Here is a 20,793-nt window from a genome sequence, read left to right on the forward strand (position 1 = left end):
ACAATAATGAAAGTTCATCTCCAGGATTGATATCTCAGAGCTTTAAAAGACACATGTTAATTTGTAAGCAGATTCATAACTAAACAGTTCCAAGATATAAACACTGCAAGTCACTTTCAGAGACAGCGTCCACAATATGTTGGGCAAATATGTTCCTCACAATACAACTAAAAGCTCCCGTTCAAGTCACACAAACTACCTCCGGATGACTACTGCAACAATGCGACTAACAAGGCTGAAGGTCAGACATTTCCAATGGGCTAATAATTAGGCAGCGCCAAGGACACCAAACGATACAGGCGCCTGAAACATTCTTGCCAAATAATCTTCTATTAAGAACACAACAAATATTATGTATAACTCCATAGGCAAAGAAGAGAACATTATCGTATCTCTATAATGATACAAGAATATGTTTTAAATTTGGAAATTAAATGGTGTGATGGTTTTGTTTGAATGGGTTCTTAATATCTGTACAGTGAAACATGCCAACCTGACCAGAGGGAACACCATCGGAAAGACTGGACATTTGTTTGCAAACGTTTATTTACGAGGGATTAGTGTGAAACTGTTATAACTAACAAAATTTAACACGAAGCCTTGGATACCTGCATTCATACTAGTATTGAGGTATTTGTTCCTCAGAGATGTCCTTAATTTAGATTATTGTTTGGGTAACCATTGAATTTGTACATTGATATCGCTTTAAAGAGGATCTATCCATCTCTACAATGCACTAACAAATCAGGGCCTCCGTGAGTTTGGATATTCGCTTGGGCATAGAATTATTTCATGTTAGGAAGCCATCCTGCTGGCTATCGGGAGGTTGATCGTTCTAACAGATGCTTCCCATAACCTGAAATAATGTCTTGAGGGTCATCTGTGCTCTTCTTCCACTTTCAAATGCTGGAAAGTCGCCATATGCTTAGTAGTTTCTGAATATAAAAGCCATTAGTGTAAAGTTTATGGAAATCAGGAGTTCGGCTCTGTGCATTAATATACTCTAGTTTTAGATGTAAATTTCAATGATGAAATAAAAACATTTAAGAAAAACTAAAATCATAGCATCGCTGGCCCTTACAGAGGGTTGGTGTGTGTGTGTGTGGGGGGGGGGGGGGGGTGGGGGGTGGGGGGGGGGGTGATGGGGGGGGGGGGGATAAAACGGACACGGCACGCACGTCCTCTAAAAGCAGCCTAAAGATATGTCTTTCGGCAGATTTTCAGATATGATGGAAGATCGCGGGATGGGTCGCCCAATATCATTGCACCAACTTTGTCTAAAATATGAATGCTTTAAAATACATGATGCAGGCGCGCATGTATTACTAACTAGTTATTACTCAATTATTATCTGTTACTCATGCAAAAGTATACAAAAATATATGCATGTCATCTCTGTTCCTGTTTAAATATTTTTTTACATCCTCACCAAAAACCTCTAAGTCTCTTTGAAAATTCGTTTTCAGTTAGGACTCGTTTCATTGCAAGAATGATGTTTTGTAGATTTCAGGCACAATGCTCAAGTTTAAATTGTCTCAGACCGTTTTTCTTGATATTTGATGGTTCATTAAATACATGTTATGTGATTTCCTTTTAAGATTCATCTTGGAATTACAGCAGGGTATTGTTAAAGCCATCAAAGTTTCTGGCAAAACTCATTTTTGTAATTACTTTGCCTGCACTTGAATGTTTTAGCCATTGAAATGCTGACATATTACATCTGTTATGATTTTTGGTCCTAAAGGAGAACTGAAGAATTTGTTTGAACAATTCCTTTTAATTCTATGTTCAGTTTCAGTGGTTTTAATACTTAAATTTTACGCCATTGATGTGCACAGACAAATATGAGATTTATCGAATTGAAATAGTGGAAGCCTCACTCATTTCAGCCAGTCTGAGTCCAAAAGGTGAATGCGTGAACAGTGGAATTTACTGCCGTATTCATCAACATTTCAAATTTGGAATATTTGTAAATCGTGTACATGAAAACTGGCAAGAATATGACATAAATAGGCAAAAATATGCCTTGAAAGTTTCAGCAATGTAGATTTATTACGCAGGAAGTTGGTTTAAAGTATTATGTTAACTTAATTTTGCTAGTTTTATAGTTTCTTTACCAGTTGAAAATATATCTAGTATTTTCAAGATATATTTCACTTTAGTATCGGCTCGCCTCGGCAAGAAGGTATTACCACATAATTTTCATTATGAAAACTAGCTAAAACTCCTACAGAGTAGCTGTCTAAAAAGGTAGAATGCGGCTTGCTTTGTCCTTGGTATGAGAGGAAGGACGGAAATGAAAGTCACCATGTTCCTTTCCACTTTTTGTTTATCTGTTCCTTTCCGTACCATTCCACACTTTCCGGCGGCTAGAAAGGAATACCCAGTTTCTTTTTGTCAGTTTTCATAAGCCAGTTGAATTCGATGATTGGTTGTGTTATGCCGCCGGATTCACATTTGTAATGAATGGAGAAGCTGGATGCAATGCATTTCCTAGGGTTGGCCTATCTTTTCAATATTCGGAGTTTTAGCTACATTTTTAATAGTAAAATTATAACATAAAAGCGAGCCAGTTACATTTCTAAGACCAGAAAGTGCATGTCTTCCAGCTTATGTTAAAAAGTTCTGTATCATGTAACAGAGCTATTCGCATTCTTAAAACTTTTTAAATATCTAACACAGCTATTAGATAGCTAACATAGCTAACTTGCCATACTAGTTAGTCTTTAGCTGTAGACGATACTAATAAGGGGAAGTAAGACTGTTTTGGAGTTTGCAAAACGCTTTGCCATTTATCTATATTTTATTACACTCCTGCATACTTTGCGGACTGGGAGTGATGCAAAGGGGCATTAACTGAGAGCCTGTCGGGTCTTTGCCAATTGCAGGTACTTACAAACATTCAAGGTGCTTTGAAAACTTTAAATCTAGATGGACTTATACGCCAAGAAAGAAACTTAACAATTAGTATCGTTAATAACACTTTTATTTTTCCTGCAACAATGACAAAATGAATGTTATTTTACATAAAAAGTTTTACCGAACTGTAAAATATTTTTTCTTTCATAGTTCAGCGTTCTTTTTTCTTCTAAAAATGATACGGTTATAACTATGAATCAGTTCAATTCTGTTGGCACATTTGAATCGAAATTTGCATAAGCATTAGCAAGTATGTCATTGTAATTAGCCATATCGGAGAACATTAGCGCTTCCGGAATTTTTGGATTCTGCGGTCCTGTCGTTTGCTTCCACTGGAACGTAACCTTGAGCTGGCATCCAGATCCAAAATCCATTTCTTTTCGCTGCCAGTTTTGATTCGTGAAAATATCGCTTTAATTTATTCATGTATACGTGAGGTGGGGCTTCTAGCGATAAACCATCATTTTTCATATTGTTCAAAAAGTACCGGATGTTTGGAAGATAATTCTCAGCTGTTTCCTCCGACATTTCGCCAAGTTCTGAGGTATAGGTTAAGGTCACTGTTGCTAGGAAACATACTAAAAGACCAAGGCCTGTGTAAATAGTAGAAGGGTTCATCTTTTTTGACCTGAAATGTAAATGAAAGAGAATAGTTTACGATCTTGCTGTCTATTAGATATGTATGTAAAGGCACCATAGGATTTATTTTTATTGTCAACTCGATATTTACGATACATACTAATGAGTTGTTTTATTTTCCTCTTGTGTATCATTTTCATATTGTTGTATTCTGTATTTCAAACATGAATTGGTTTAGTGGTCAGGAAAGTTTTCGTAAATACTAGAAATTACTGCTAAAAGAAACTGAATGTTACTATGACAACAAAGTAACAATAAAAGCTATATTTATGGTAAAAAAACGTTGGCCGAGTCAAGGAAGAAGGCTTCTGTGTTAATAAAATCTAAAGAAGATCATTTAGAGGCAAAGAACACAACCCAGACTGTTTGATCGTGTCTGTTCATGAACTATGCAACACACCTCACGACTCCAAGTATTGACTTACGCATAATCCATTATAGTAAAACTGAAAGGACCCCTTGATCCAGAAGGACCAGAAAATATAATTGTTTGAAATACTACTGAAACCAAAACTCTTGATGCCTAAAATTTCAAGAATCTGACACCATATTCAAAACGTTCCGAATATTCCTTGCACAATTCAATACGCTGAGATGACAAAAATAGTAGCTCTGCTATTTATTAACTGAAAGCTTACTTTAAAGGAATCTAGTCAAATGAAGTCTATCTATTCAACAAAAATAAGCTAAACCCTGTCTGTAGCTATTGGGAAAGCAACTCCTATACATATATTTACAGATAATATAAGTATTTCACGAAGTTTTGTACAAAATATGCCAATTTAAAGCAAGATGGAATTTTTATTTTACATACAATAGCGTCTGATAGAATAAAGCTGAAGTAAATAAGATTTTTTAAAAAAAGAGAAGAAAATACAGTTGAAACTGGGAATCTGCAATTTCAAGAGACATATATTTAGATAGTAATTATAGGTTATACGCTTTGTATCGGGAAATATGCACGAGTTCTTTAGCGGAAATATTGCGCGACTTTAGGAGCGCAATATTCTTCCGCTCAAGAACGAGTGCATATTTTCCGATGCAAAGATAATAACCTTTTTATAACATACGCATCTACAAGTATAAATATAATGTTCCTATCATGAATTAGTTCACTAGCCTGAATAGGATTGACAATACTGAAATAAATTTAAAAAAATAGTGCAACAACACATACTAAATTACGTCACGCACCCGATATGAAAGTCAGGCGTCAGTATATGGAAAAATATTGACGTTTCCGGTACCATTGTAATTAACGGGGAATAGAAACGAGTATGTAATAATAAGCAATTTAAAATGACTTTTTTTCATACATTTTAGTTCTCTTATTTTTTTTGCAACACATGAGTTTTCTTAACTGTAGACAACACTCCTTTTTAATTCGACATATCAATCTGAAACGCATTTCACTGACTGGCCTTCAAATTCATTTCGACACAACAACAGAGGAATCCAAGTCTGAATTTCGAGACAAGCGAGTTCGAGCTATCGGATTTCAACTGTAAGTTAGGAGAAGGCGCATTAATATTTATTTTAAATGAGATTTGCAGACGTGTTGTATTCGACTTCAGAAAATAATGAAGATTTTTTTAGAAACAGTATTCATAGTAGAAATAAAACAAAAAACTATTTTAATTTTTTATTAATTAAATATTGTTTACACTAATTAATTGACTATGACTGCTTAATACATGTTAAATTTTCACTGAAGATGTTTTTTATATAAATATAACCAACTACTATATTATGTTTGTTAAAGATTTACATCAATCGTGACGTAGTTAGCCGATCTTGGGTACGCAGTATCTAAAATAAATGAATTCTGAAGCAACAAACAATTATAAAGCTTGACTTTTTGTTCATGTTTTTGAATATAAAAGTAGAAATTAACTTGAAATCAAAAGTAATAGTCAGCCTTTTCAATACTTCTACAGCAGATGAGATAATTACATGTATATTTAACAAAAATAAAATCAATGAAATATACGTTTCAAATAGCCATCTTACTATGCAATGGGTCTTTTTGTTCGTCCAATAAATCTCTAATAAAATATGCGAAAAAGTGAAAAATATCATAAAATGTTGCTTATAAGTGCACGCTGAAACGCCTAGAATTCAGATTTGCTTTCTAAATCTAAATACAAATTTAATTATTCTATCCTTTGATACATTTTTCTTATTTAAATAAAACCCAAACTATTATCAATTTAAAACTGACAAGTGCTTTTCTGTCAATTAGAATAACTACAATTTACCCTTTAGACAAGTTCCAATCTGGAAGCAGTAGAATTTATGAAAATCAACAAAAGAAAAAAAATCTAAATCAAAGGTACGTATAGAACTCAACACTTACTTTCGGTTTATCCTCTGTAAAATCCTAACGCTTAGATCTTGTGTGCGTTTTCAGTTCTGCTAGAGGGCTCGTCTCCTGGGACTATTTATTGGTTCCGTATTATTACGCCGTTATACCCCGCCTATTTTGGCGCGCTCATGTCACGAAGCGGTTTACGAGGCGAAATGATATAAATGATGGCGAAATGCCCCCTTATGTCTAAATATACAGCTTTCAATTAATTTTCTAATTAATCCAGATATCAAATGAAAGTAAAACGACAATGACTGATGTAAAAGAAATATTATATGACCCTTTACAGTCTTCTTAATTCGGAACTAACGTTAGCATTCTCAGGAAAAACGGAAATGAACAACGATGATGACGATAATAGGTTCTGCTATATTTAAGGTAGATATAAACCTCTAACACAAAACCATGAACCTTAATAGGAAAAAAAACATTCACAGACATTTCCAAGATTTTAAATTTAGTGTGTTTTTTTTTCTTTCCATTTAAACGACATGTATTAAATAGACATGCAGACATAACATTGCATAAAGTATATTTCTTGAACTAATGATTTTGTGTCCCGCTAGTTCAATGTTGCACAAATGGGGTGTTCTTAACAGCTAAGTTAAATGAATACAGCAAAGTTTTCAGAATCTCAGAAAGGTGATCTGTCAAACGACGAAAATTACAGAAACTGCTCCGTTTACCAGACCTGTTCTAATCATTATTGCCAGCTTTCCGCGGGAATATACGACTAGAGTCAGTGTTCAAAATGCCTTGCCAGTTGACAAACGAGTATTTCTTAAATGTTTTATACTGTAATACACAGCAGAGCGAATCTTCTCAAAATTCTATAAACAACACTTTAAAAGAAATAACAGAGTTAATACCTGCAGTTGATCGATGTAAATTTTACAATCTGCAGCGATTTGTGAAATTGTAAAGAAATCTGTTCTTTCACTCTATTAACCTTTATCATTTTCCTAAATTATGTGCTTTTGCCTTTTTTTGTTTCTAAAACACTAATGTCATGAAAGTTCAATTTTTTATTTGTCTCATTAAAGAAAGAGACATTAATAGTGCACACGTATAAATTTGTAAGTTAGAGGAATTTGTCGCAGACGCCAGTCATGCAGCGCGATTGACTACAAGTCAGACGATTTTTTTGGTGAAAATGGATACGTGTGAACGTCCTTTCACTGACAGCAAATGTTCATATCTGTATTTCAGGTTACTGTTATATAGATCTATACCAAGTTTCGTTTCGAGGATAGAAAGAGGCATTAAAAGGAATGTTTTCTGAAAAACAAAGACCACTACATAATCACACAGATGGCTAATCCACAGCCAGATTTCCATTTTTTTTGCATATTGAACCGAGGATTTTTTCTCATTTCTGACACAACAAGCTTGGCATTACCCTCAATAAATAGCCCAACATTCCATCTCTTTGTCTGCCAAATATCCTGTGTCGCGAACAATACTCAGTGAGCAGTACTCACCATGCCATGAACAATACTCAGTGAGCAGTACTCACCGTGCCGTGAACACTACTCAGTGAGCAGTACTCACCGTGTCGTGAACAATACTCAGTGAGCATTACTCACCGTGTCGTGAACACTACTCAGTTAACAGTACTCACGTAGCCGTGAACACTACTCAGTGAGCAGTACTCACCGTGCCGTGAACACTACTCAGTGAGCAGTACTAACGTAGCCGTGAACACTACTCAGTGAACAGTACTCACCGTGTCGTGAACACTACTCAGTGAGCAGTACTCACCGTACCGTGAACACTACTCAGTGAGCAGTACTCACGGCGCCGTGAACACTACTCAGTGAGCAGTACTCACCGTACCGTGAACACTACTCAGTGAGCAGTACTCACGGCGCCGTGAACACTACTCAGTGAGCAGTACTCACGGCGCCGTGAATACTACTCAGTGAGCAGTACCCACAGTACAGTACCGTGAACACTACCCAGTAAGTAGTACCCACAGTGCCATGAACACTACTAGATGATCAATGTTCAATGAAAAGTACTCAGAGCTGTGATCACTCCACACTGATCATTAGCAATGATCACTGAGATATTGTAACCCCAGCACAATTAAGAGTCCTTCCCACTGAACATTTCTCACCGCACTAAAAAGGGACAACGTTGTAAAAAAAAATGTGACCGTGCGACCACATACACGCATCACAGGATCAATGCCCCTTTCTCTAACGAAAAAGGGGCGACATTTTGTCAACCTACCATATCCGCTTTAGGGATAGGTTATCAGTCATTCAATAAAGGGTTTGAAGGAATAGTTTATATATGGCATCTTTCTTACGTTAAAACAGGGTAATAGTTTCATTTTGTTTTCAGTTTTGACATTTAAAACCTAATTTGATTGTATATTTTTTTTGAAAATAGGACGATGTTTATTTTTTTCAGCTCCTGTAAAACTGATTTATTACACTTTTAATAATTTCAGTGACATCGTCGAAACGTTTCAAAAACGTTTTATAATGTTCCATCAAGGTGCATATATTTCAAGTTATGCAAAAATATATTCTATTTTTGTATGCAAATCTTTGCTTGAGGCAATATGCGCACAATAATTGAATAGCATTGACAACATGTCTATGGATAATACATGATAACAAATATAAATAAATATACTGATATACAGAATTTAAAACAATAACCGTAAAAGCTATTCTGATGTTCTGACCTCATAATGGATAAAAAAATCCCTATCCTTGGGAGAATACAAAACATAAAATAGAACTAGAAACTGACCACAACATTTGTTTTTCATACCTGCATAACTTGAGGAAGAAAATTAGACACATGTATCCATATGTATCAACTTCTTCAAGTACTTTTCAGTTTACCTGCTTGTAATGCGCATATAAAGTCACAGTAGTATGAGTACCTTTTACAACAGTCTTACAGTAAAACATCAATATTTTTGTATCAGATAACCCTTTTGTGCCATTCTTTGAATTCTTTCAAGAGGATTTATATGTTATAATTTTCAAAACTACAAATTAGTCATAATGAATGGGTAAAATTTGTATTTTTAGCAGGAATTTGACCTTTTGACGTATGTTTTTTTACCTTTGAATGTTACAATTTTAATGTTTTACACTTCATGAAATTTGCTTTACAATAATTCTACAAAACAATGCATGCCATCAAAAGTGAATGAAGAAAACCTTATTTTTTTACAAAAAGCACCATTTTCATTTTATGGCGGCCATCCTGGACGCCATCTTGGATTTCTCAGCTCGCCGCCATTTATGCCAATTTATGCCGACACTTTCAGAATCTACAAACTTTTACGAACATTTCGGTATATAACATGCCTTGCTAAAAATTAGGTCCGGGTTACTCCTAGAGGTAGTGTTCTTTCTTGGCCGAAGGCACACGTGATAATGCACAGAGCTATGCAGTAATAGAATTTTCAACTAATTACAAGTACTCATTTTATTTTTAACTGCTGCAGAACAAGACAAAAGTTTGATTAACAATTTTGTTTTACGTAAAATAACATATTTTACTCATCAACGGTAAATACATTTTCGCTCGAAACTATATGTCACTGTGAAAAATATTACATCCGCTGTTCACGCATTAATATTACACTGGAACAAAAAGTCATCCTATTTTGCCCGAAATAGTGTTGCCAAAAAGTAATAAGAATAACCAGACAAATACGGAATTCTTGTCTCTTTTGTTGTCCGCAACCCAAACAAATATATATAGATCTACATGTATCCATTTTACGGGAATAGACTTTATGGATAAGGTGTGGCCAATACCTATTTTCATGCATAATAATTTCGTTTCAACATAAAGACGGTAGACCTACGAGAGAGTCGTCTTTATTTCAGTAACTGAGCTCCTGGCTTAATTAACGACTATCGGATATAGCCTCGGAATATAGAAAATAAAGTATCAGCACGAAATTGGCGGGTTTCTTTCCCAAAGCCTGTTATTTATCAGGTTTGTCTGTGTAATTAGTATCCAGAAAATTCTCCAACAATTCATTCTTTCAAGGAAGAAAAATGAACTGCGTATACCATTGTTCTCAGCGCGTACGAAGCAATACTTCATTGCCGTTTGATTATAATTTATGCTCGGATACGCCAACGCACAATAATATACAGCAGCTCTTACGATTTTTCTCACAACTATCTTTCTGGCCTGAAGTTTAGTCACATATCGCCCAATATGTAATAGGAGGCGTGATATTTTCATGGATGCACAGCGCTGAATCCTTTCTCTAGAATAGTGCACATAGAATGGTCTACGATTTTTCATTGAAAATGCAGAAAAGACCGCAACAAATACTAATTTTATGAAGTTTACACTGAGTCAGAGATGATGTCAAACGGGGACCGACTCTATGATGACGTGAACATACAAAATCGTCGATTCTATCCAGAGGAAAATAAGGCCTCATACCATTTTAATACTCATACGAAGGGAATCAATGTGGCTAAAGTTGCTTACAAGGGGACCATGGCTACCATTGCTATTTTAAAGTTAATGTCTCAACATTGTCATTTTAATTCACGTTCAAAGGGACATTGTCATTTTAATACACGTTCAAAGGGACATTGTCATTTTAATACACGTTCAAAGGGACATTGTCATTTTAATACACGTTCAAAGGAACATTCTCATTTTAATTCACGTTCAAAGGGACATTGTCATTTTAATACACGTTCAAAGGAACATTCTCATTTTAATTCACGTTCAAAGGGACATTGTCATTTTAATACACGTTCAAAGGAACATTGTCATTTTAATACACGTTCAAAGGGACATTGTCATTTTAATGCACGTTCATAGGGACATTGTCATTTTAATACACGTTCAAAGGGACACTGCCATTTTAATACACGTTCAAAGGGACATTGTCATTTTAATACACGTTCAAAGGAACAGTGTCATTTTAACACACTTTCAAAGAGATCCAAAGCACGTAAACATGGATAACATTGAATTTTTATTCTCACAAAGGTATCCAATGCCAACATTGACATTTTGATACTATGAAAAAGGCAGCCGATTCCTCTAAGCACAGAAAACCTTGCCATTTTAATACTCTTATAAAGGTGGTCTATGCCAACATAGACATTTTAATACTGCAACAAAGACAGCCGATTCCTCTAGGCATAGAAAACATTTCTATTGTAATATTCTTACAAAGAGAGCCAGTGCCGACATTGCTATTTTAATACTCTTTCAAGGGGATCCGATGCTTCTAGGTAAGGATAACAATGCAATGTTAATATTCTTACAAAATTATCTAATACCTCTCGTAATATGGATAACATTGCCAATTTGGAGTTCTTACAAATAGATACCATGCTTCTAGGTATGGATAAGCCCCCCCCCCCCCCCACACACCACGCCCCAAAGTATTGATACAGACTAAACGGTGTCATTTTAATGCTCTTAAAAGAGATCCGTTTCCTTTTGGTACGGATAAAACTGCCATTCCAATACTCTCACAAAGGGAGCTAATGTTCTTTCTTTTAAAAATTAAATACACATTTCGAAATTAGAGTGGATTGAACAACTAATATGATAGAAAATATACCAGTGTTTCACATGGAATTATACCTCAAAGCGCTGGCTCATCCAAAGTCCATGACGCCCTGACATAGCTGACCTTAGAGGCTTACCAGTCTATGGAATTGTTCCGATTCTGAAAAGTCCACGAGTCGCGATAGGTTTGATACAGATCAATTAGATGATGCTACAGACCTTATATCTAAGCTACACATAAACAAGAAAATAAATGGAACAGCATACAGTACCTGTGCCCGTCCGCATCTTGAATATTTCTGTCACCAATGCCCCCCGTACAATGGAACGAGTATAACGATCAGCAGCTAACAAGCACTGTCAATCAAATACTAAAATACTTTAACTGACACCCATGAACGACGTCATGTCCAAATTTTCCCTATTATCTGCTTTAAAGTTGCTCCTACCTACAAGTACGTTACCATCCTACGTTCGAAGAACAATACATTTCTGGAATGGTCTGTATAGTGCAGCCCAGGTTTGGATCAATTCATTGAGCGGCTGGCAACAGTAATTCAGTATTTACTGTTGGATAGATCACCGTAGATGTAGATCTGATGTGGATGAAGAGAAGAAACATTTCCCAAACAAGTGAGCCCTCACTGAGATTACATTTTTATCCAACTGGCACATGCCCATTAGATGATGAAACATACCAAACATCTAAGCTCAAGCTGCTGTTACTGAGAGAGAAAAAAATGAACGTTTTCCCTTATAAAATGTCTATAAAACAAGTGCTGTCTAGCCAGCAGAGTTACTTCCAAATTTTCATTTTTTTGACATAGCAACCAGAGTTGTACAGGAACTGATCCATTTTGTATAAATTGTAAAAAGGGGAAAACAAAATAACAAAAAGAAAGATAATCTTAACTTCGTTCGGCTAGGTGGTATTTGAGAAGGTATTATTTGTAAATATTTCCGATGGACGAGTGACAGACATCCAAAGATTGCTTTAAAACTTTCTAAAAACAAAAATACATTTATTACAGATGTGTAAAATTCAAAAAGGGATAATGCAGTAAAGCTCAGCAATATGGGTGTTGCCAAAGAATTTCATATATACTTCAAATAGCATTAAAATCCTGTCAAGTAATAGGCAAGGAAAATATGAAACTGCAGAAATTTACGCCAGGTTTGCAGATTCAGATGTACATGTACGTACTTTGTTCTAAAATACTGTAAAAAAAGCAGCAAAAGCCATCAACAGTAAGACTTTTATTAAAGAATTGCATGATTCAATAATGTAAATATATATACAAAGAATAGGTTCTATAATATTTAAGGTAGATATATACCTCTCTAACACAACCCCATATTTTGCTTGAACCTTAAAAGGCAATTACTTTAATGCACGTGTTCTATGTATTCCAGTAATACTATATACATCATGTATGTAATAAAGACAATCAGATAATATAATGAGAGGTATTTTGAAAGAATTCATTACTTTTCAAAGATTTTAAATTTAGTATTCCTCCGAAAGGTTTATTTTTTCATTTAAACTACATGTTTTATAATATTTCTTAAACTAATACTATAATGACTCTGAACTTCACCAGTTCAATTTGTACAAATAGCTAAGATTTCTACTGAAAAGTTTTCAGAATCTCAAAAAGGTGATCTGTCAAACGATGAAAATTACAGAAACTGCTCCGTTTACCAAACCTATTCTAATCATTATTGCCAGCTTTCCGTGGAAATACGACTAGAGCCAGTGTTCAAGATTCTTTGCCAGTTGACAAACGAGTATTTCTTAAATGTTTTATACTGTAATACACAGCAGAGCGAATTTTCTCAAAAGTCTATAAACAACGCTTAAAAAGAAATAACAGAGTTAATATCTGCAGTTGATCGATGTAAATTTTACAATCTGCAGCGATTTGTGAAATTGTAAAGAAATCTGTTCTTTCACTCTATTAGCCTTTATTATTTTCCTGAATTGTGTGCTTTTGCCTTTTTTGTTTCTAAAACACTAATGTCATGAAAGTTCAATTTTTTGTTTGTCTCATAAAAGAAAGAGACATTAATAGTGCACACGTACAAACTTGTAAGTTCGAGGAATTTGTCTCAGACGCCCTGCATGCAGCGTGATTGACTACAAGTCAGACGAATTCTTGGTGAAAATGGATACGTGTGAACGTCCTTCCACTGACAGCAAATGTTCATATCTGTATTTCAGGTTATTGTTATATACCTTACTTTAAATAGTAAATAAGCCACTGAAAATGACCATTACGGTCGCCTTCGACGGATCCATAATGGCGCAGTTTGTCTCACGCGCCTTATCAATACGGGTAACCGGAACACCGGTGCGTTCTGACATCGACGTCATTTATCAATGTATTATGGCGGATGAAAGGGCGCTGAATAGTTTTAAGATCAAGTCTCAATTATTGATGATAAGTGTGGATTAAAAAAGCAAAATTGTTGATACTTATAAGCTTGTTGAAAATATGAAAAATGGAATACCGAGATAAAAATAGAGAGAGAGTAGAAATCTATATAATACAAAAGTCAACAAAAGTCTAGCCATACATAATGACCTTCGGACAATTTTGGCACTATGTTTGTCATGACGTCAAGGAAGCTCAATCGCGCCGTATATTAAGCTCTTAATAAATAGGAGTGATTCCTTTGAGTGATAATGACACTGGCAAAAGTAATAACAGCCCGAGAGCTATTATCTTCTTCTGGGTCCATTATCGCTCAAAGGCACCTCTCTCATGAACTTACTTGTATATTATATGTTTACTTATAATACAGTAAAAAAAGGTTTAGCATGCCATTTTTATGGGTACAAATGTCTACTGACGTAATAATAGTAGTTTTTCTTAGGTTCAAGTAGACCAATTTTTATTGTACATGTATTTTCTTTACATGAAAAATCATCTGCCTTTACACCTGTACTTGATATCTTAATTATAGTAAACTAAAAACATACTATGAGCTGTTAACGTCACTACGTCATTTCTGTTTGCAGACGTAAATTTCTCGCGCTGACGTTAGGGTCATTATCGATAATGGCCCTGGGACTATTTACTTTAACGTGATAATGCACTGAGCAGTACGATAATAGAATTTCGAGCTATTTACAAGTGACAGATAACACTGAAATATATCAGGTAAGTTCACAGTGAAGAAAAAATGTTTTTTGTTTAGTTTTTTTTTTTTACTGCTGCGGAACAAGACAAAAGTTTGATTAAGATCAGGTATAAGTTTACAATTATCTTTTACTCATCAACGGTAAAAACTATACTATACGCTCGAAACTATATGTCACTGTGAAAAATATTACATCCGGTGTTCACCAGTAAAAACAAATCTTAATATTACACTGAAACAAAAATCCTCCTAATTTGCCCGAAATAGTGTTACAAAAAAAAAAACAATAAAAATAACCAGACAATTACGGAATTCTTGTCTCTTTTGTTGTTCGCAACCCAAGCAAATATATATAGATCTACCTGTATCCATTTTACGGGAAATTATTTTAAGCGCTCTGGAAATACAAATAGAATTTATAGAAAAGGTGTGGCCAATACCTATTTTCATGCATAATAATTTCGTTTCAACATAAAGACTTACGGTAGACCTACGAGAGAGTCGTCTTTATTTCAGTAATTGAGCTCCTGGCTTAATTAACGGCTATCAGATATAGCCTCGGAATATAGAAAATAAAGTATCAGCACGAAATTGGCGGGTTTCTTTCCCAAAGCCTGTTATTTATCAGGTTTGTCTGTGTAATTAGTATCCAGAAAATTCTCCAACAATTCATTCTTTCAGGGAAGAAAAATGAACTGCGTATACCATTGTTCTCAGCGCGTACGACGCAATACTTCATTGCCGTTTGATTATAATTTATGCTCAAATACGCCAACGCTCAATAACATAGAGGCTCTTAGGATTTTTCTCACAACTATCTTTCTGACCTGAATTTTAGTCACATTTCGCCCGACATACAGGAGGCTGGATATTTCCATCGATGCCAAATACTGAATTCCTTGTCTAGAAAAATGAACAAAGAATGGCCTACGATCTTTCATTGAAAATGCAGTGTAAGCCAAGTTTGCTAAAACCGCAACAAATACTAATTTTATGTAGATTACACTGAGTCAGAGATGATGTCAAATGGACCGACTCTACGATGATGTCAACATACAAAGTCGTCGATTCTATCCAGAGAAAAACAAGAGGGCCAAGATGGCCCTAGGTCGCTCACCTGAGTAACACACCATAACAGTATAAACATGTTTTACCAAGTGATTTCATGGAGACATATATTCTGACCAATTTTCATTAAGATTGGACAAAAAAGTGGCCTCTTGAGTGTAAACAAGCATTTTCTTTGATTTGGCCTAGTGACTTAGTTTTTTTACCCCACATGACCCAGATTCGAACATTTTGGAAACAAACATTCTGACAAAGTTTCGTGAAGATTGGAGCAAAAAAATGCCTCTAGAGTGTATACAAACTTTTCCTTTGATTTGATCTAGTGGCCTACTTTTTGACCCCACGTGAGCCAGATTTGAAATCATCCATGAATTCATGATAACAAACATTCTGACCAAGAGTTATGAAGATAGAGTAAAAAATGTGCGCCTTAGGGTGTAAACAAGCCTATTCTTTGATTTGACCAAGTGACCTAGTTTTTGACCCCACATGACACAGACAAAAATTCATCCGAAATTTCATGCAGACAAACATTCTGTCCAAGTTGTCTCTGAATTAGAGCTTTGCCAGTAAAAAAAAACAAGTTAAAAAGGGACAAAATTCAATCAGAGTTATGGGAATTGTGTCTCCTCGTGTTGACTTTGATAGTAAATAACTATTTTGAGTTTCAAGTCAAAAGCTTTAATAGTAACTAAGATATTTGACTTTATCAAACATTTTAACAAAAAATTCTAAGTTAAAAAGGGGCATAATTCTGTCAAAATTCAAGTCAGAGTTATGGGGATTGTTTCTCTTGGTGTAGACTTTGATAGTAAATAACTATTTTAAGTTTCAAGTCAATAGCTTCGAAAGTAGCAGAGATATTTGACTTTATCAAAAACTTTAACCAACGGCGACGCCGACGCCGACGCGAGTGCAATAGCTCTACTTTTTCTTCGAAAAGTCGAGCTAAAAATAACATCTTTTACACATCAACGGTAAATCTTACATTTTCGCTCGGTACTATATGTCACTGTGAAAAATATTGCATCCGCTGTTCACGCAGTAAAAATATATTTTAATATTATGCTAAAACAAAAATCCTATTTTGCCAGAAATAATGTTGCAAAAAAGAAATAAAAATAACCAGACAAATACGGAATTCTTGTCTCTTTTGTTGTTCGCAACCCAAGCAAATATATATGTATATATGTATACATTTTACGGGAAATTATTTTAAGAGCTCTGGAAATACAAACATAATTTATGGAAAAGGTGTGGCCAATACCTATTTTCATGCATAATAATTTCGTTTCAACAAGAAGACTTACGGTAGACCTACTGAGACAGTCGTCTTTATTTCATTAATTGAGCTCCTGGCTTAATTAAAGGCTATCGGATATAGCATCGGAATATAGAAAATAAAGTATCAGCACGAAATTGGCGGGTTTCTTTCCCAAAGCCTGTTATTTATCAGGTTTGTCTGTGTAATTAGTATCCAGAAAATTCTCCAACAATTCATTCTATCTGGGAAGAAAAATGAACTGCGTATACCATTGTTCCTAGCGCGTACGACGCAATACTTCGTCGCCGTTTGATTATAATTTATGCTCGGATACGCCAACGCGCAATAATATACAGAGGCTCTTAGGATTTTTCTCACAAATATCTTTATGACCTGAATTTTAGTCACATATCTCCCGATATACAGGAGGCATGATATTTCCATCAATGCCAAATACTGAATTCCTTGTCTAGAACAAGAGCTCCGCATTGCGGGTGCAGACGCTCATCTGATTTTTTTTATGTCTCTGTATAATAGAAATATTGTCCTACCCATGATTTTCTAAGTTCAAAAAAGTCCATAATTCTTGCAAAAAGCAATGCAGTGTTACGGTGCTTGTTGTGCAGAGTCAGCTTTTAATGGCGAATAACTGCACTGAGTTTTAAAATAATAACTTTGACTGTTAAGGAGAAAGGTTGACCTAAACGCAAAACTTAACCAAGAAATCTGATTTTTTAAGTCGAAAAGGGGCCATAATTCTTGCAAAAAGCAGGATGGAGTTATGTTTCTTGCTGTATAGAGTCAGCTTATGATGGTGGAAAAGTGTTGCAAGTTTCAAAGCAATAGCTTTGATAGTTTAGGAGAAAAGCTGACCTAAACACAAAACTTAACCAAGAAATCTGATTTTCTAAGTCCAAAAGGGGCCATAATTCTTGCAAAAAGCAGGACGGAGTTATGTTTCTTGCTATACAGGGTCAGCTTATGATGCTGAACAAGTGTTGCAAGTTTCAAAGCAAAAGCTTTGATAGTTTAGGAGAAAAGCTGACCTAAACACAAAACTTAACCAAGAAATCTGATTTTCTAAGTCAAAAAAGGGCCATAATTCTTGCAAAAAGCAGGATGGAGTTATGTTTCTTGGTGTACAGGGTCAGCTTATGATGGTGAACAAGTGTTGCAAGTTTCAAAGCAATAGCTTTTATAGTTTAGGAGAAAAGTTTACCTAAACATAAAAATTAACTAAGAAATCTGATATTTTCTAAGTCCAAAAGGGGCCATAATTCTTCTTGCAAAAAGCAGGATGGAGTTATGCTTCTTGCTGTACAGGGTCAGCTATAGATGGTGAACAAGTGTTGCAAGTTTCAAAGCAATAGCTTTGATGGTTCAGGAGAAAAGCTGACCTAAACATAAAACTTAACCAGGCAACGCCAACGCCGACGCCGATCAAGTGACGACAGTAACATCATTTTCCCCCCAAAAAAATCAGATGAGCTAAAATTGAACAAAGAATGGCCTACGATCTGATCTTTCATATGAAATGCAGTGTAAGCTAAGTTTGCTAAAACCGCAACAAATACTATTTTTATGTAGTTTACACCGAGTCAGAGATGATGTGAAACAGACCGACTCTACGATGTCAACATACAAAGTCGTCGATTCTATTAAGAGAAAAATAAGGCATACATTGTCATGCTTCATACCATTTTAATACTCATACGAAGGGAGTCAATGTCTTAAGGTGTGGCTAAAGTTACTTACAAGGGGACAATGGCTACCATTGCTATTGTAAAAGCTGATGTCTCTGTGTATGGATAACATTGCCATTTTAATACACTTTTAAAGGGATCATGGATAACATTGCCATTTTAATACACTTTCAAAGGAATCAAAAGCACGTAAACATCGGTAACATTGAATATTTATTCTCACAAAGGTATTCGGTGCCAACATTGACATTTTAATACTGTAACAAAAGCAGCCGATTCCTCTAAGTATGGATAACATTGGTATTTTAATACTTATAAAGGTGGTCTATGCCTCTACATATAGAATACATTGCTATTTTAATACTCTTGCAAAGGCAGCCATGCAGTGCCAACATTGATATTTTCATACTCCTTGGAAGGGATCCGATGCTTCCTAGGTACGGATAGCACTGTGCACAATGTTAATATTCTTACAAAGGTATTTAATGCCTCTGGTTATGTATAACATTGTCAATTTAATGTTATAAGTAAATAACAAATAGGTCCGACGCTTCTAGGTATGGATAACAGTCATTTTAATACTTTTACTAAGGCCAATTACCTCTCGATGCCTCTAAATATTTATGACAGTGCCATTTTAATGCTCTTAAAAGGGATCCGTTACTTTTTGGCATGGATAAAACGGCCATTTCAATACTCTCACAAAGGGAGCCAATGTTCTTTCTTTTAAATTTAAATACACATTTCGACATTAGTGGATTGAATAACTAATACGTTAGAAAATATACCAGTGCTTCACATGGAATTATACCCCAAAGTGCTAACTCATCAAAAATACAAGCAAGCGGTCCATGACGCCCTGACATACTGACCTCAGAGGCTTACTAATCTATGGGATGGTTCTGATTCTGTAAAGTCCATGAGTCGCGGTAAGTTTGATACAGTTCAATTAGATGATGCTACACACCAGATATCTAAGCTACACATGAACTGGAAAATAAATGTAAGAGCATACAGCACCTGTGTCCGTCCACAGCCTGAATATTGCTGTCATCAATGTCCCCCGAACAATTGAACGAGTACAACGATCAGCAGCAAACAAGCAGTGTCAGACTTTAACTGACAAACCCATGAACAACGTCATGTCCAGAATTTCCCTTTTATTTACTTTAAAGTTGCTCCTACCTACAAGTACGTTTCCATTTTAACTCCTACTTTCCAAGAACAATATATTTCTGGAATGGTCTCCCCTGTATACTGCAGCCAAAGTCTGGTTCAATTCATTGCGCGGCTGGCAAATTAACTTTTTATCCATTTATTAAAATCCATGTTTTTTTTTATTATTTTATTATATTTAGTTTATTTAAGCTTGCACATAACGAGCTTGCTCATCTTTTAATAGTATGTCCCAGACAAAGCACATTCCAGTCTATATTCAGTATTTACTATTGGATAGAGCACTGTAGATGAAGATCTGATGTGGATGAACAAAAGGTAATTTTTCAATGTTTTATGTTAAACCGAGATTACATTTTTACCAAACTGGTACATGTCCATTACATGATGATACATATCGAACATCTAAACTCAAGCTGTTGTTTCAGAGAGAAATAATGGACGTTTTTCCCTTATACAAATGCCACCCCGTGCCACTTTAGAACCTTAGTCTTTGAGAGAAGAACAATTCTATCTAAAATCTCCGTAAAACAAGTGCCGTCTCCCCAGCAGTTACTTCCAAATTTTCAATTTTGTTGACAAAGCAACCAGACGCCTGCAGGTACTGACCCCATTTGTATAAATTGTATAAGGGGACCCCTAAATAACAAAAAATAAGATACTTTTCACTTCATTGGCCAGGTGGTGTTGGAGAAGATATTTGTAAAATAATACGACGGACGAGTGACAGACATACAAAGATCGCTTTATAACTACCTAAAACACAAATAAATTTATCAAAGATGTGTAAAATTCAAAAAGGGGAAATGCAGTAAAAGCTGAGCAATTTGGGTGTTCATACATATTTCAAATAGCACTAAAAATCCGATCAATTGATAGGCAAGGAAAATGTCGAACTGCAGATACATGTATTTACGCCAAGTTCATAGATTCAGATGTATGTACTTTGTTCTAAAATACTGTAAAAAGCAGCTAAATCCATC

At 35.2% G+C, this 20,793-nt stretch overlaps 1 long non-coding RNA gene across 1 annotated transcript; it reads right to left on the minus strand.

Annotated features, from left to right (window-relative positions):
- Positions 1 to 2,968: 2,968 nt before the first annotated feature.
- LOC123560440 (uncharacterized) lies at positions 2,969 to 6,041 on the minus strand. Its single transcript, XR_006688228.2, has 2 exons — positions 5,915 to 6,041; positions 2,969 to 3,547 (listed from the first exon to the last, which is right to left on the minus strand). It is a non-coding gene; the product is annotated as an uncharacterized LOC123560440 (long non-coding RNA).
- Positions 6,042 to 20,793: the final 14,752 nt, after the last annotated feature.

The sequence above is a fragment of the Mercenaria mercenaria genome, chromosome 10 (genome assembly GCF_021730395.1).
Source record: "Mercenaria mercenaria strain notata chromosome 10, MADL_Memer_1, whole genome shotgun sequence".
Lineage (NCBI taxonomy): Eukaryota > Metazoa > Mollusca > Bivalvia > Venerida > Veneridae > Mercenaria > Mercenaria mercenaria.